The following is a 16,785-nucleotide window of genomic DNA, read 5'->3' as shown; positions in this document are numbered from 1 at the left end:
CCTTGTTATTACTAAGTGTTCATAACAACGCAGTAAAATCACTGAGCGAAAAAAACATGTAGGCCAATTTACGCTTCGAAAATGCTTGCAGAGCAAATTAAAACAGATTGCTTGATCATTGATTTGATTGGTGTATTTCATACAGTAATGTCCCTTGTGGGATGTGAAAGTTTATGTATCTGTATGAAATAAGTTTCAAATGTGTAGGGATAAATCGATATGGTTGTCGCTGCACTATTCGTGCTTACGTAACCTTATGCAGGCCACCAGGTCGTTTACATCGGGCATTCTCACAGCTTGTTGACGCCAGTGTCACGAGGCATGTCGAGTTAGGCACTGAACTTCAAGGAAGAGATGAGTTGCATGGCGTGGCTTATGATCCAACATCCGTTGCACATACTCTTCTTACACTTTGTAGCAATGTGTGAGACTCTACAGGCTGGGTATACAAATAAAGCGTTTTAACCGACATTAAAGTGTTAAAATGGCCGCCAGTCAAGTTGAACCCAGATTTTCTGTTGTATAAACGCTAACCTAAGTTCATGTTATCTCAATCTACGTTCATATTTAACTCTAGAATTTTAATAATCTCGATTAATCTCCTTGAACCTCGATCAGAAGCATTCATATTTAATATTTAACCGGTTCTGAAGCATAAAACAAATGTACCCTAAAACTACTAAAACTTTGAGATGAATTATGTATACAGTGATTCACGAAGAAAGGTAAAAAATTTAGGATGTGAATTCTGAAGTCATTCTGAGTCAAAAAGTTCATATGAATATAGGTCCGTTTTCGAACGGTTACGAAGATATGGCTCTTTGATTTCACAAAAACTTCTGAGATTCCATTGTACTAACTCGCATTTAGAGACTGATAACGGACAAATTTAAAGTTTATATTCATGTATGCGCATACATATCTAATATTCTAGACGTCGGGGTCCATGTTTTCGCACATTTTCAAAGGTACCTCCTTCTGCTTCAGTGCACTGTTGCGCTCGGGCGTGAATCGCGCTCATCGTTCGGGAGAGTTGCACGTAACTGTTCTTTATGCCGCATCCAAAATACGGTTGATTAGTGCCTCTCTCGTTTCCCCCTTCCTTTGCTATACAAAGTCTTTCATCCAACCCCATAGACAGTAAGTACTCTTTGATATGGTACCCTTCTGTTCGGAAAGCGTCGTTCATATTCAGTGACGGAACGCAAGGAATTTCTATCGCACAAACCATAAACATACACAATATCGGCGTATTCTGTAGACAAAAATTCATAAGGCATCTTGAAAAACACAACTTAACACTTCCGTTAACTGTACCTGTATAACTACTGTACTGTAGGTAGCTGACTGGACTGTTGTGAATTGATGATAGTGTAGGCTATTTTGTGTTATCTGCGGGTTCTGTGTCACTACATCAGACAAGGGCAGGCGATTGGACATTTGTAATGCCCCACCACCCGGTTTCTTTCTCTTATCTATATCGCTCACGTTGCAGATTCCAATGTTACGTCATTCATTGCGATCTTGGCCTTGTCTCATGTCTCGTCTCACGTCAGCAGCATATGGTAACGTCTGATTCACATTGGGACGAGACGTTTTACCAAAAAAATGCATCTAGCTTCGCCATCTTTCAAAAACGGACCTATGTTCATATGAACTTTTTCACTCAAAATGGCCTAAGATGTCGTATCCTAAATTTTTTACCTTTTCTCGTGAATCACCCTGTATTTTGAATTATAGTTATTTAAAGTTTGTGGAGTTTATTATTTAGCAGAAGTTAGGTTATGGATATCAGTAACGAGGAATGTGACATGTGCAATACAAATGTCTTATTCTTTATCATTTAAAAATAAACATGCATTAAATTTAATGAATTTCGATGTTATGAAAAAAAAATTGTAAGTAGTAAGAAATGACTTGCACCTTACGGAATGGTTAATACTTAATATGTGCCGCGTGTATATTTATAAAGGTATTCCATCTCTCACTTTCATTTGATCATGAAGGAACTCAAAGAAAATAAGACATTAGTCCCGTGCGTGGTGTGGGAGGATATGAGAATTGCAGTTACATTCCAAGCATTGAATTCAGTTATATTTTCTGTGCACCTTTTTCTTTAGATTTAGAAGTAACTGAATCGACCTTTTTATTTTGTATAATGTTTAACTCGTGTATTTTAACAGAACTATATCTCACAGTTCGCCCTTTGTTTTTGCGAGAAATTTGCAGATCTTTGTTTCTTTCTTATTTTCCCATTCATAATTTACTCGTACTGCATAGTCACTACACTTTCCTGGACTGCTGGATCACTTTTTTGTACAATATACAACGATAAAACGAATTTCTTGTTTTTCTTATTTTCCCATCCATAATTTACTCGTACTGTATACTCACTACACTTTCCTGGACTGCTGGATCACTATTTTGTACAATATACAACGATAAAACGAATTTTTTGTTTCTCTTATTTTCCCATCCATAATTTACTCGTACTGTATAGTCACTACACTTTCCTGGACTGCTGGATCACTTTTTTGTACAATATAAAACGATAAAACGAATTTCTTGTTTTTCTTATTTTCCCATCCATAATTTACTCGTACTGTATAGTCACTACACTTTCCTGGACTGCTGGATCATTTTTTTGCACATTATACAACGGGAAAATGAATTTCGTAATTCATTTGTTTTGCTGTGTTGCAACGTCCACTTTTCTGAACTCAGATTAGATTTGAACTAGATTAATGTAAGCAGAGTTCAGTATTATACAACGCGCCTAAGTCGTAATCTCAGTTCATTTTTTAAACTTGGTTGTAAATTCTCTCGTAAGCGGGCAAAAGTCACTCTGTAGGCCTACAAAATTTACAGGAGGAATTTCCAAAGATTTAAACAACTGCTATAAATCCGAAAAGTGACACATTTCGGCTATTGCATGTTTCTTCACGTCACTGATTTTAGTACCTCTTTTAGGAAACGCGTTTAATGAAGGAAATCTTATATAACACAAATAGTAATGACTTAAGCCCTTTTCCCCGCCCGTCGGAGAATTAATCTCCAGTCATCTCTCTTTATACGACCTGCCCTACGAAAGTTAATTTCGAAATTTCGACGCAGTAAATATTAACACGATCCCCTAAGGGTTCTGCAAGCATTACGAATGATTGAACTGTTGCTTACTATCTCTTATTCCGAAATTATTGGATATATTGTGAAAAATCTTTATATTGTTGCACCGTGTTACAGGTTGACAGTTTAGACGTAGATCTGAAAGGTCTGGTATTGTAATTAATACCAAGGCTGACATGTTTGCCAAATTTCTTTTACAGTAGGTAGGGTTATAAATTCATTTTTCTTTACAATACAGAAATTTTTAATGCAAATTTTCATTTTTATATAAACTATAACGTGTGTTGATGTGGAACATGGTCAGTTTCATCAAGTGTTGAATATCGTCGTTGTTCCTGTAATAACTCCTATGTGACATATCGATTTTCAGATTTTTGCTCTGTTAAATAAATTAAATAGTGATACAGCAAATAATAAAATATCTTATATGTAATCATATTTCTTTGTTTCGAAAATGTAAGCATTCACAGTCTCCTATGTACGGCTGTCATAGGAAGAATAAATGTTTTTTTTTTCTTTCTACTGAAAAATTTTATATTTTGCACATCGGAGTTATTGCAGGAACAACGACGATATTCATGCATACTAGCTGAGGAACTGTTTCAATCCCATTTGATGTTCCTATAGAAGGCTTCTAATATGCTGCTACTAACTGCACTCCTAAAAATTCTCCGATCCACGCCCCCTATTACTGCGATATAATATGAAGACATTCTATCAGTGGCGGTTCCTGCATATTTCTTAAGAGGAGGAAAGAAGTTAACAGCACGAAATGACACCTTCTTGAATGAAACGTGCTACAAATTAGCCTACATGCATACATGTAAGACCAGGTAGTGTTGGGGTTGGCCTTCCCTTCTGTATAGCAATAATCTGTTCTTGTAAACTAGGTTTCCTAAATTGTCCAAAATATATTATGTTTTCACTTCCATTCATTGTTGAATAATTGCGCAAATTAACAATTACAAGGAAATTCACAACCTCGTAGCATTTTTTGAGCACACTACAGCATCACACGTGTTGGAAGAGACTAGCTACTAACTTGTAACCGGAACCGTTTTGCGGAAATGGAAATGGGAATGGGAAATAATCTGAGAAAAGCGAGAACACTGCACCCACCCACGTAGTCTGTGTTGCCACATGTATATTTTACAAGTTCAGTATCACATGCTTTTGAAGAATGTCAGTTCTTGTAAAGTCATACTATCATTATTGTTCAAAGCTGCCGGTGGCCGATTAATTTTTTACGTTAAAATGATGTAGTTTGGAGTACCTACATTCAGTTTCAAATATATTTGTACAAAACTGACAACTTGGCTGTTGCCCTGTCTAGGAAACAATGAATAGAAGTGAATTTCAGGGGCCAACTACATAGAACTACTTCCTCTTTGTTTTACATAAACCCGACTTTAACTTTCAAATATTCACGAAAGTTTCAAACCATGAATAGTAGCCTATATAAAGTGAAATGAATAATATTTTTGATTTATAATTTAAAAAAAAAAGTTTACATGGTGTCTTTCATAGTGTTGCGTTAAAACTGTTTTTGTTGTGCTTCCTCCTAGATGTGTTATAGTCCGGTTGAATGCAACGTCGTTTGGTGGCAGCGGTAGCGAGCTTGCTGCACGACCAGTCGGTTTCTATTTCCCGCCCATGACTGATTCAGAGGAGGATCTCCTCCCTCTCCGTTCATTTACTTGCTTTAAAACTCTGCTTCTTTCTCTGGCCGCTAGTGCGCTGTTGTCTATGTGTGTTAACTGCAGTAGAGGAGGAATGGAGTGCCTTTCCTCCACACAAACAATCTCGCATCTTTCTCACAGTTTTCTAGCAGCACATGAGCCCGCGTCTTTTAAAACTCGATCAACCGAGTTTTTCTTATAGCTGTGAACTTAAAAATTATCGAATCTTCCTCGAATTTCAAGGCACATATTTATTTGGTATTTACTTTCAAAAGAAGAAAATGTGAGGAGGACGTTCCTCCCTTACCTCCCCCGAGGAACTGCCACTCCATTCTATTCTATCAGCGTAATGACTAATCAACGGAGAGTCCACTTCTGTCACGAACACACAGCTTACAAATGTAACATAATTGTGGCACACGAAAGGCAGGGAGCTAGAGAAAGAACTCGTTAAGTTTATCATTTACTTAATTATGCTGTTTCAAATGCAATTGTATGTGGAATTGGTAATAGCGAGAGATTATTTTGGCGAGGTGAGTCGAGTGTGTTCGCAATGAGATGACTGACATTCTCCTTACAGTTAGAAAAAACTGTAATACAAACAAATGGAATGAAAATTCGATCAATTTACATACCAAACACGGTAGGAAAGAGTAGTTCAATCGTTCAAAATAACCTCAAAATAGTAACACAGAACTCTACTTACACGATGTGATCAACGCGAAAGCTATAAACCCAACCAACCCGATACCAAATAACGATGAACCGATAGTTTCACAATCATGACAAGAGCCCTGATGTTTGGTAAAATACTTATTACTGGGTTTATATAATGTCAACGTTTTACAGATTGAAAGTGCAATAGTCTTGCAGATTTTCAGGGCGAATAGTTCATATTGTATGTAACAAAATAGTACATTATGCAACGAGCCTATAATAGTAGTAATTAAGACGCGAGGATGTTTATGAAACTCGCTTGCGCTCGTTTCATAATTTTCATACGAGCGTCTTAATTACCATTATAGGCAACTTTCATACGACTTTTTATGCTCGACCATATTTATAACTTGAAATTATTCATAAGTATTCATGTTATTGTTAAGTGAGTGAGTGCAATAGCATACCTCATAAATTGTGAGATGTGCGCAGACGCGAAAGTATTGATTTTTTCCGGGAAACGAATGTCGACGACCTTGATATAATCTAGAGAGTAAGATAAATATTAATCTTGATATAACCTTGAAATTGAACTCGACATTGAAAAACGAGATGAAAAATTGAATTTATTTGAATATTATTTACAATTAACGCTAATTATTATAGTAACAGAACATAACCTTCTGCGACAGTATTGGATTTCCAGCCTCCGTGACGTTTCCCTAGTCGCCTTTCGATTGCATATCAGAGAATAATCGAAAACCTGATCTTTAATGAATAGGTGTACTTTAATGACATGCATTAAAGGACTGCTATCAGATGTATAGTTACTACATTTCGGCATGGTCGAGCATAAAAACTATAATATATTGGTGAAAAGTTTTTTTTTTTTTTTTTCAGAAAAAGATGTTTTTTTCTTCTTTTTCCAAATGTCTAACACACTCTTATTCGGTAACTATTGCGAGTAGTTTCGTGATTTTTGTCCATATCGATAGAAAATCTGATAAAGAATAATTTATCCCTCTGGCGTATTTCAATATTGTGGACGGTTTTCGTGTAAATTCAATTTTAAAAACATCTAAATTCAAACCTTTCCACGAAGCGAGCAGTGGCAACATCTTGGCAGAGAGCAGCTCACCTACCGACACTCAGAGAGATCGTTGACCTCTTACATCTGTATCACGAGTAGTGTGTGTTACCGACGATGTTACTGGACTGCTGAAACTCCAAACTTAATTTTCTAATTAACCGTGCATTTAATCACAAAACGTAATATAGGTTTTCTATTCATTTACGTGTACTCTATCGTCCCTTTCGTCCACACCTATGGAGTAACTGTCAACGCGTCTGGCCGCGAAATCAGGTGGCTCGGGTTGGAATCCCAATCGGGGCAAGTTACCTGATTGAGGTTTTTCCGGGGTTTTCCCTCAACCCAATTTGAGCAAATTCTGGGTAACTTTCGGTGCTGGACTCTGGACTCATTTCACCGACATTATCACCATCTCATTGAGACACTAAATAACCTAAGATGTTAATAGAGCGTCGTAAAATAACCTACTTCTCCCCCTCGTCCCTTTCAATCTGCAAGATTATTTCACTTCCACCCTGTATAGACTTAAATGAGTTTCGAGGTATTTATGAGCGATAGGAATCATTTTTATTCAACCTAATTTAGGTCTAGTTGCCTATTTTTGCCTTTTCGTCTTTTATGACAAAAATCGGAATTTTATTTATTTGATATTTTTCGTTGTCTTTGAAGACCAACAATTTATAGCCTTCTGTTTACCCTTCTCATGTGCGAGATTGTCAGACTATTCTACAGTTGTAACCGTTCATAGAAGTTATTTTATTTTTCAAACGAAATTACCAGTACGTTTCAATGTCCTCCCGCTCACTCAAATGTCATTAGTGAAAAGTGCAAACGTGTCATGTGTCTAATACTGGCTTACTTGAAATAAAACAAAACTGCCAAATAATGAAAGGTGATACTACAGATGTCACTACTACACTAGCTTGCTTCAAACATGCTCCAGTTACGTCAGTTGAAGTAGAAAATCATTTTTCCTGTCATGAAAACTGTTTTATCCTAAGAAGGCAGAGCTTCACATCAGAAAATACAGGGACATCATTTTATTTTACTTCAATTTTTATTGTACCTGAGTTTTTTAATGTACTTCATTCCCACCCCCTCTACAAGTAAACTTCCAACAGATCTCCACACAGAACCGAGGCTGCGTATGCAGTACTGAGTGAGTATAGTACGTTCCAGAAATATGTTCGCGTTTTCCAGTGACGAAAGAGCTTTCAATATTTAATCATATTTTCGCACAGGTACTGTCGTCCGTTTGCCTACGTCGCATCCCGGTTTCCCCCACCTACTTCTGTTCGTCCCTCTGTAAAGTCTAGTATTTGGGCTGTCTTAGCTCTTTTCTGAAAACATTAATTTCTGTTAGGAATTCGACATTACGTAATATTATACAACTGTTTAAAATAACATAAATAAAAGGGCCTCGTTAAGTAATTAACTATTACATGATTTCACCCCCTTTCTACGATCCTGCGACAAAACCACTTGAACGGACAGTAGATAGCATTTCTGGGTAATTTTATCTTTTCGGATCGGGCAGAAGTGAAGATTAAATTTACAGTACGTACGGTACTCTTTCATAGAGTAGGTATAGAATTATTTCAACGTGAATTGTACGAAGGACGAAACTGGTAATTGGAATTAGGTACAATAGTCTATAGTGCGATAATATGCACAAAGGAACTGAAGCCTGTATCGAAATGAACGGCCACCATTTTCAAAAATGTGTTTAAATATCCATATTATGATTATTTTTCAATTTAAATTCATTCTCTATATTGTACGCTAATGTGCTGTAACAATACAATATACACTGCATAATTAATACGTCCGAATGGATAGCTCAATTCGTGAGTAAAAACACTAAGTGTTAATACAGTACTGTATTTTGATTAAACAAAAACCTAATGAAAATTATCAAACTCAAAATTGCGATATTTCCTAGTTTACATAAAAGGATGAACTACTTTTCTTCCCTCCTATACCTAGTAAAGTGATTTTATTTTACGCCAGTATCATCGAACTCCAGTCTTGGAAGGGGGAGCAAACGGTGTTTCCGTTCAAGACCATTAATCCAAAGATATAGCCAGGTTGATATTAAAAATGTTAGTAAAAATAAAATGATGTCCCTGTATAAATATGAACCTTGTAGTAGTGTGCAACAAATAATGGAATGTGTTGCAGAATATCATATAAATTAGATGATGAATTGTATTACGCCTTTTCTTAAACCAAGTTTATTTTTAATGTTTTAAATTGCTTTTTTCCTGCCTATTGCGAATTTCTTAAATTCGAAGTGAATTTCCGTGTTTTTAATTGAGGACATCACCCGAATAGGAGCATATAGAGCAAAATGTAGTTCTGATATAAACTAATTTCAATGTTTGCCAGCCGTCAGGTTGATCATAGTTGTGTTGAAAAAGTATAATTTAACAGTGAAGAAAAACTTTTTCGACACAACTGTGATGAACCTGATAGCTGACAAACATTGAAATTAGTTTACATCAGAACTACATTTTGCTCTCTACGCCCTTATTCGGGTGACGTCCTCAGTTGCCTCTATTGTCCGTCTCTTGAAACTTTTTAAAACTTATAGGGTGCTATTCATAGACATTTCGCTAGCCCGCGCTACGAGCGTGCTAAACTAGCCCCGGCTATCGACTGGTTACTTGTACGGGATTCATATCATATCGTATCTCTAACACTGGTTTATGAAAACGAAAAACGTCAGTTCGATGATCATCCACCGGAAGCCCGCGCTAAGAATGTCTATGAATACGGCCCTTAGTGCTTATCTCACGCTTTTAGTTGCCATTTTTGCCTGCCTATTTTAAGTATTATAAATGCCTAAGTATCCGGGCTATAATCATGACATAATGCAGTGGCCAACATGATGTTGCATTACTCTGGAAAGCACTCCTTTCCTCGGTCCAGGATGCCTTTCTTCGTTATGATCCAGTGTAAATATATCTATCCACATATCTACTAAAGAAAGAATATCCAAGGCACACCGAAAGCCTGAACAAACGAAACCTAATACCGGTGTGTCACTGATTCTGGAGCTTACGTAAACTCGCTTTCCATTTATCTACCTAGCTACCCCGAGAAAGACACGCATATGTTTTAGGAACTAATATTTTCACACATTCTACAGGTCACGTAGATATTTTCAGTGTAATTCATCAATACCTTGTTCATATTATTAGCCTATTATTATTATTATTATTATTATTATTATATTATTATAGTTTATTATTATATTATTATAATTTATTATTATTATTATTATTATTATTATTTTATTATTATTATTATTTTATTATTATTATTATTATATTATTATAGTTTATTATTATATTATTATAATTTATTATTATTATTATTATTATTATTTTATTATTCTTATTATTATTATATTATTATTATTATTATTATTATTATTATTATTATTATTATTATTATTATTAGGGTGATATTGACTGTGAATCCTTCGTAAGCAATATCTACCTTCGGGCCCCTACGAATGGTTTAAGATTTCATAAACATTTTTTATACCTATAAGCCTAAATCTCTCTCTCCAGTTGTCAGATGTATTAAAGCTGCCAATTCCCATTATATTAATTCAGATCCGTTTAATGTATAGTTTGTTTGGCTACTCTTATATTATGTATATTCATTTAACTTCATTCGATGTGTTGTTTTTATCTTTTCTGTATCATGTATTTTTGTAATTATCTATTCAATTTGTCATTATTGTTTATTTGTATTCGACTGTAATTTTAATATTTATTTGTATGCACTGTTTTTGAAATGTATTCATTATGTCATTCATTATATTTAATTGCCATTATTTTTAATTATCTCACTGAACTAATTTTAATAATTATTTGTGCTATCTTTCTTTGTTATATTTGGTCAATGATTTATGTAGACTAATATTTTGTTTGTATTTTCATCTCATTCCCATTTTCCATCATTCACTCTCATCATCATTTGTTGTTTTGTTCTGTTCTGTATCGTGCTAAACTGTAATTGGCCTGTTGCTGTTGTTTTGCACGTTAATATTCTAAATAAATAAATAAAATTATTACTATTATTTTATTACTTATTATTATTTTATTATTATTATTATTTTACTATTATTTTATTTTATTATTTTATTATTATTACTATTATTTTATTATTACTTTATTATTATTATTATTATTATTATTATTATTATTATTATTATTACGATAGTCATTCTTATTGTCATCATTATGGTATCATTTTGTTGTTTTGAGGAAATTAAGTTCTGGATTAATTTCCTCCCGTAACATTCGAAAGTACATATTTCCATCCATTGCTTTCTCTTCCTGAATATGTTCATGTAAACGTGTGGATATACATACAGGCCTACGTTTTGTAGTTTCAAAATTTTCAGATACACATTAGAGTGAAAAGTCTGTCAATCGTGTACTGAATTATGTTTATACATGTTTGATACCGATAAACAATATACTAGTTCAGAAAATCTAATTGTATTCCAGTGAAGTAGGAGTGACATCATTGTGACGTTTTAGTAACATGCGCTCTCTTTTGTTTCAGGTGAGTATTCAGACTTCTCAGCGGGCGCAAAATGTTAAAGTGAGTTCATATGTGCCTCATGACGTCATCTTCGTCTTCATCACTTTTACCACCAACATTTGAGACTTAAAATTATTTCGATTCAATTCTACTTGGGTGAGGGTGACGTAAGTCAGACTTTTGTATTTTGTTAACCCATGGATACCTTGGTGTGATATTATCGTTGCGTTTTTAAGAAGTAGAGTTGAAAAGAGGAGGAAATTTTATCAAAAGGAAGAGGACCTAAGCGTAATAAGATGGAATATTATTTTACATATTAAGGGACACTGGGAACTGAGTTTTGAAACTTTTAAAGTTTTTGATAAACTACTTTCAAATTCAGTGGATTTGTTTTCTCTGTACATTCAAATAACAGTAGCAAATTTCATCAAGTTTCATGCACTAGTTCCTTAGATATTAATTTTCACTTACTTTAATGATATCAATTTATATGAAAATTCAGAACACCCCTGGCGGCTTCAGAATTGTTATAGCGTATTAAACTTTTGTGTGAAGGAATTGTAGCTCAAGACTAAGAAAACTGCGCATGGATTTTTAAATTCGAGCATTGGTTAATGAGATAAAAGTAATATGCGTTACAAGAGCGGTATATTGAAGTTTTCATGTTCGAGGGAAAGTTTGAAAAAGCGAAACGTAGTTGAGCTTTTTTAATTTCCGAGAATTGAAAGAAAACATACCGCTCGTGTATCGTACATTATTCTGTGCGAAGATCGTTTATTACATACCTGAAAGAGGAATTTCTAATTAGTTGCGATGAAATCTCCATCTTGGTTTCTGTTCAATGACGGCAAATTTGCAAAACAAAAATATCTATCTTCAACATTGTTGCTTTAAAATGTTTTCTGTGTTTAGTATACTCCAGCAGGCCGTGATATACGTCTGTCTTTTTTTCCTCCCAGTCTATGATGAGTCTGGAATCTTGTTGATTTTTTCACGGCTTCCTTAATGTTACTTGCATCACGAATGCAGTAACTTTAGTGGAGTTGTAGAGTTTACTTAATTTTTGCAAATATTTAAAAACAATAATTAACAGTGCAATTTAGGTGAAATTGCAGTGGTAAGTTTCCAATTTATAATTATTACTATATTGAACGTCACTAAAAATAATATGTTAAAAGCCTAAAGCAGTAAAATCAATATGTCACTTAAGCGGTAAGAAGAGGGAAATTGTTATGTGTGTTAGGTTGGGAATACTGAATGTGGAATTTTAGACTTTCCGCGGATTGGTTTTGTGCGGAAACCAAGCAAATACGCATGATCTCGCACAAACAAATTTTATGTAAATCATAATTTTTTTTGCTAATTTTTTGTAACTTTTAAAAGTTAAAAATTCATATCATGAAAAGTTTCCAATGAACAGGTGATTCCGTGCACAGCTTTGTATATTGGAGTATGCTGAGTATTCTTCCAAAGTTTCATTTAAATCAGAGCAATTGTAAGCCACTGGGGACATTTTAATTGATCAAAAATGTAGTTTTGAGAAAACGAAATTTTCTGTGCGTGTGTTAGGTTCAAAATTCTGCGCGTACTATTTTAAAAATTGCTGTCAGATCTCTCAAAATGGCGGGCGGAAGCTAAATATGGGACAAATGTTAAACACATGTAGGCATATAAGGTAAATATTTACATAAAACAAAAAATATTTATTTCTGCCATTTTGGCCAGAAACTCAGTCTTAGTGTCCCATAAGCAACTAACAGCACAAAGAAAGCAAACCGATTCACATTGTGCAATTTTTTCAGTCCAGGTGGACAAAAATCAAATTTCGATTTGTTTAGTTAAATATACATGAATATGAATTCATGTTCTTTAGTATTTGGCTCAGGATAGGAACCGATGGCGGGCGTATGTGAGGGCGGCAATGAACCTCCGGGTTCCTTAAAAGCCATTTCTAAGTAAGGAAGCTATCCCAGGAAACTTATTTTTTACGGCCCTCGTAATTGCGTGGCCAAAATTTGTACAAGCACTTGTTTTGACATTATTGACGTAGTGGAAGAAAAAAATAACTTTATCTGCCTCCATGAGAATGTTTGCTTGTTAGCCGTTGTCACTTCAGACGCAGAACTTCACTGAGTTCGACACCTAGGAGTGTCGATTCAATATTTATCTTTTCTTCCACGAATACACCTTGCTTGGGCGTGTTACAACGATCGTCATAAATGATTAAATAGGCCTTAATTAATTCGTATGAAAAAAAATCGACATTTTCATCTGGAGCGTCAAATAAAGAGTGCTGGGGCCATTGTTAACGGTATATGTACGTGAACGACCACACATATTATTAGAAAATGCAGACTCTAAATTTTTAAGGGTGCTATTCATAGACATTTCGTAGCACGCGCTACGAGCGTACTAAGCTAGCCCCGGCTATCCACTGGTTACTTGTACAGAATTCAAGTCATATACTATCGCTAACACTGGTTTATGAATACGGCCCTTTAATTTTATAAGAGAATGTACTCACAATTGGACAAAAATTACCAGGTACCAAAGCAAGACTTGTTAGAACTTAAATATCTGATAAAGGTATAGGAAAGGTTACTAATAATATTTCTCAAACCAGTTTTATCAAAGTATAAAAAAAAATTCTGCAGTTACATCATTTGGTAGGTAACCATAACATTGTTATAGTCTGACATCTTTAATATTTTTCTTGCATGTAATAAACACTCATTTTTGAAATGTGGAGTACACTCAGACATGTAGAGTTATTTATTTTAATACAATTAATTTTTTATTTGTCCTATATAAAACATATTAAAGTTTACTTAATATTTTCTGATCTAATTTTTCTATTTTCAAAGAAATGGGCACTATTATAGTCTACCTTTTGCATAAATGCATGTTAAATCAATGTACAAAATTTCAAAATTCTATCTCTAATGGTTGTGGAGTTATGAAATAATGTGTGTGAAAATTTTCAAATTTTGGAAAATTTAATTTAAAGTAAAAAGTGAATTCTAAATAATATTATTAGTAACTTTTTTTACACTTTTATCAGATATTTAATTTCTAATAAGTCTTGTTGTGGTACCTTGTAATTTTTGTCCAATTGTGAGTTCATTTCCTTATAAAATTTTAGAAATTTAGAGCTTACTTTTCTGATATTTGTGGTCGTTCACGTACATATACCCTTTTCAAACCAGTTTTATCGAAGTATAAAAAAAATCCTGCAGTTACATAATTTGGTAACCATAACATTGTTATAGTCTCTCTGACATCTTTAATATTTTTCTTGCATGTATTAAACATTCATTTTTTAAAATTGTACTACACTCAGACATGTAGAGTTGTTTATTTTAATACAATTAATTTTTATTTGTCCTATATAAAATATATTAAAGTTTACATAATGTATTCTGATCTAATTTTTCTATTTTCAAAGAAATGGGCATTATTATAGTCTAACTTTTGCATAAATGCATGTTAAATCAATGTACAAAATTTCAAAATTCTATCTCTAATGGTTGTGGAGTTATGAAATAATGTGTGTGAAAATTTTCAAATTTTGGGAAATTTAATTTAAATTAAAAAGTGAATTCTAAATAATGTTATTAGTAACTTTTTTACACTTTTATCAGATATTTAATTTCTAATAAGTGTTGTGGTGCCTTGTAATTTTTGTCCAATTGTGAGTTCATTTCCTTATAAAATTTTAGAAATTTAGAGCTTGCATTTTCTGATAATGTTTGTGGTCGTTCACGTACATATACCCTTAATGGATGGAAATAAAAGTTCGGTTTTTATTTGTGCGCAACAAAGCACTTGCGACCGTCAGTCGCAGGGTCGTAATAAACGCTATTCATATGGACAAGATGTTGACTCGGTCGCTCGCTCGGCCAGCACCAGTCTCCGCGTCTATCGATTTTCCTTCCCTGACAGAGCGATAACCCTGGAGATTTATGCTCCACGATTTCACAGACAGTGTCGTCAGTCACTGAAGTTGCGTAGTTCAGAAAAATTAGAGTCCATTACCCCAGGCCACAACAATTTAAACCAGTTTTAACAGAATTTACATGCAAATCAGTATCTCTCCATTTCAAACATTACTGGTATTTCCATAGACCCCTTCTCCGCTTATTGCCCAGTTCCATTCGTTGCTTGAAACGCATTAGGCTTAAAGTTCTTCTCTCTACTCTTCTCTTCCTACATTTTTAATATAGATAATTATTTTCTCTACCTTGCATTTATATCTCTGTAGCGTCACTCTGTGTACCTTTTATATACAATTTCTGTATGTGTATACAGTATATCGTATGCACACTTTCTTTTCTACGAATATTTTATATCAACTTTCTCCTATAGGAACATTTTGTGTACCTGGTTGGATTTTTTCCCGAGGTTTTCCCTAACCGTAAGGCGAATGTCATGTAATGTTTGGCGAATCCCTGACCTCATCTCGCCAAATACCATTTCGCTATCATCAATCCCATCGATGCAAAATAACGTAGTAGTTGATACAATGTCGTTAAATAACCAAGTAAAAAATATATAAAATAAAATTTAAAATAATATAGGGCTCACGGAACCCCGGAACGTACATTGAGAAACGCTGCCCTATGGCAATTCAGCAGTTGTCCAGACTGAACGAAGAGTGGCCGAGTGTGTACATACATTTTAGGAAATCTCCATCAGAGATAATAGATATATTGGTAACCACGATTACAGTATCCAGTATTATAAACAGTAAAAACCCCTGCATTGGCATAGGATAATGTTTTCCGCACATGTAATATGCTGCCGTGCTGCCACGCTGCAGCTGCCGTGCCGGTCCGAACAGACCTAAGAGGCGTGGTTATAAGCACTAGGGAGCTCTCGGTTCAGGACGTAAGACACGGGCAGTACAGTAGTGGCAAAAAAAAACCGGACCGACCCTTGCAGCTGATTTCACAGCCTTGTTCACTCCAGAGCACGATAGACTGGTAACTAAGGCTTTCGTGGTTCGAATCCTGCCTGGGAAGGAAACTTTTTTTCTTCCTTATTTAAATTTATTCCCAATACTTTTCGATTGCTGGTAAAATTCATGTTCACGGAATAATAAGTTAATTAAGTAGTAAAATATCGCTGCAATCGATTGCTGGTAAAATTCATGTTCACGGAATAATAAGTTAATTAAGTAGTAAAATATCGCTGCAATCGAAAAGTATTGGGAATAAGTTTTAATAAGGAACAAAATAAGGCAGAAACCACGAAAGTCTTAGTTACTAGTCTATCGTGCTTTGGAGTGAACAAGGCTCTGAAATCAGCTACAAGGATCGGTCCGGTTTTTTTCGCCACTACTGTACACTGTCCTCTCTATGATCATATTGTTATGTATACTTTCTCCTCCATAAACTTATGTACACTTACTCCTCTATGACTATGTTATGTACACTTTCTTCTTTATGATTATGTAATGTACACTTTCTCGTCTATGAAAATATTTTACACACTTCCTCCTCTATGAAAATGTTATGTACTTTCCCCTCTGTGTACTTTTGTGTACGATTTCTCCATAATATACTTTTTGTGTACCATTTCTCTTCTGTATACATTTTGTGTACGTTTTCTCCTCTATAAATATGTTGTGTAGAAATGGAAATATAAATTTGAAAATTTATTCTTTGAAGA

General features: G+C 34.4%; 1 protein-coding gene across 13 annotated transcripts in view; it reads left to right on the top strand.

Moving 5' to 3' along the window:
• Positions 1-16,785, top strand: part of Ca-alpha1D (Ca[2+]-channel protein alpha[[1]] subunit D) — a 591,502-nt gene that overhangs the window by 190,720 nt on the left and 383,997 nt on the right. The gene's annotated exons all lie outside the window — the stretch shown is intronic.

Source organism: Periplaneta americana, chromosome 10, assembly GCF_040183065.1.
Source record: "Periplaneta americana isolate PAMFEO1 chromosome 10, P.americana_PAMFEO1_priV1, whole genome shotgun sequence".
NCBI lineage: Eukaryota > Metazoa > Arthropoda > Insecta > Blattodea > Blattidae > Periplaneta > Periplaneta americana.
The sequence above is the reverse complement of the archived record's forward strand: the minus strand, read 5'-3'. Positions and strand labels throughout refer to the sequence as shown.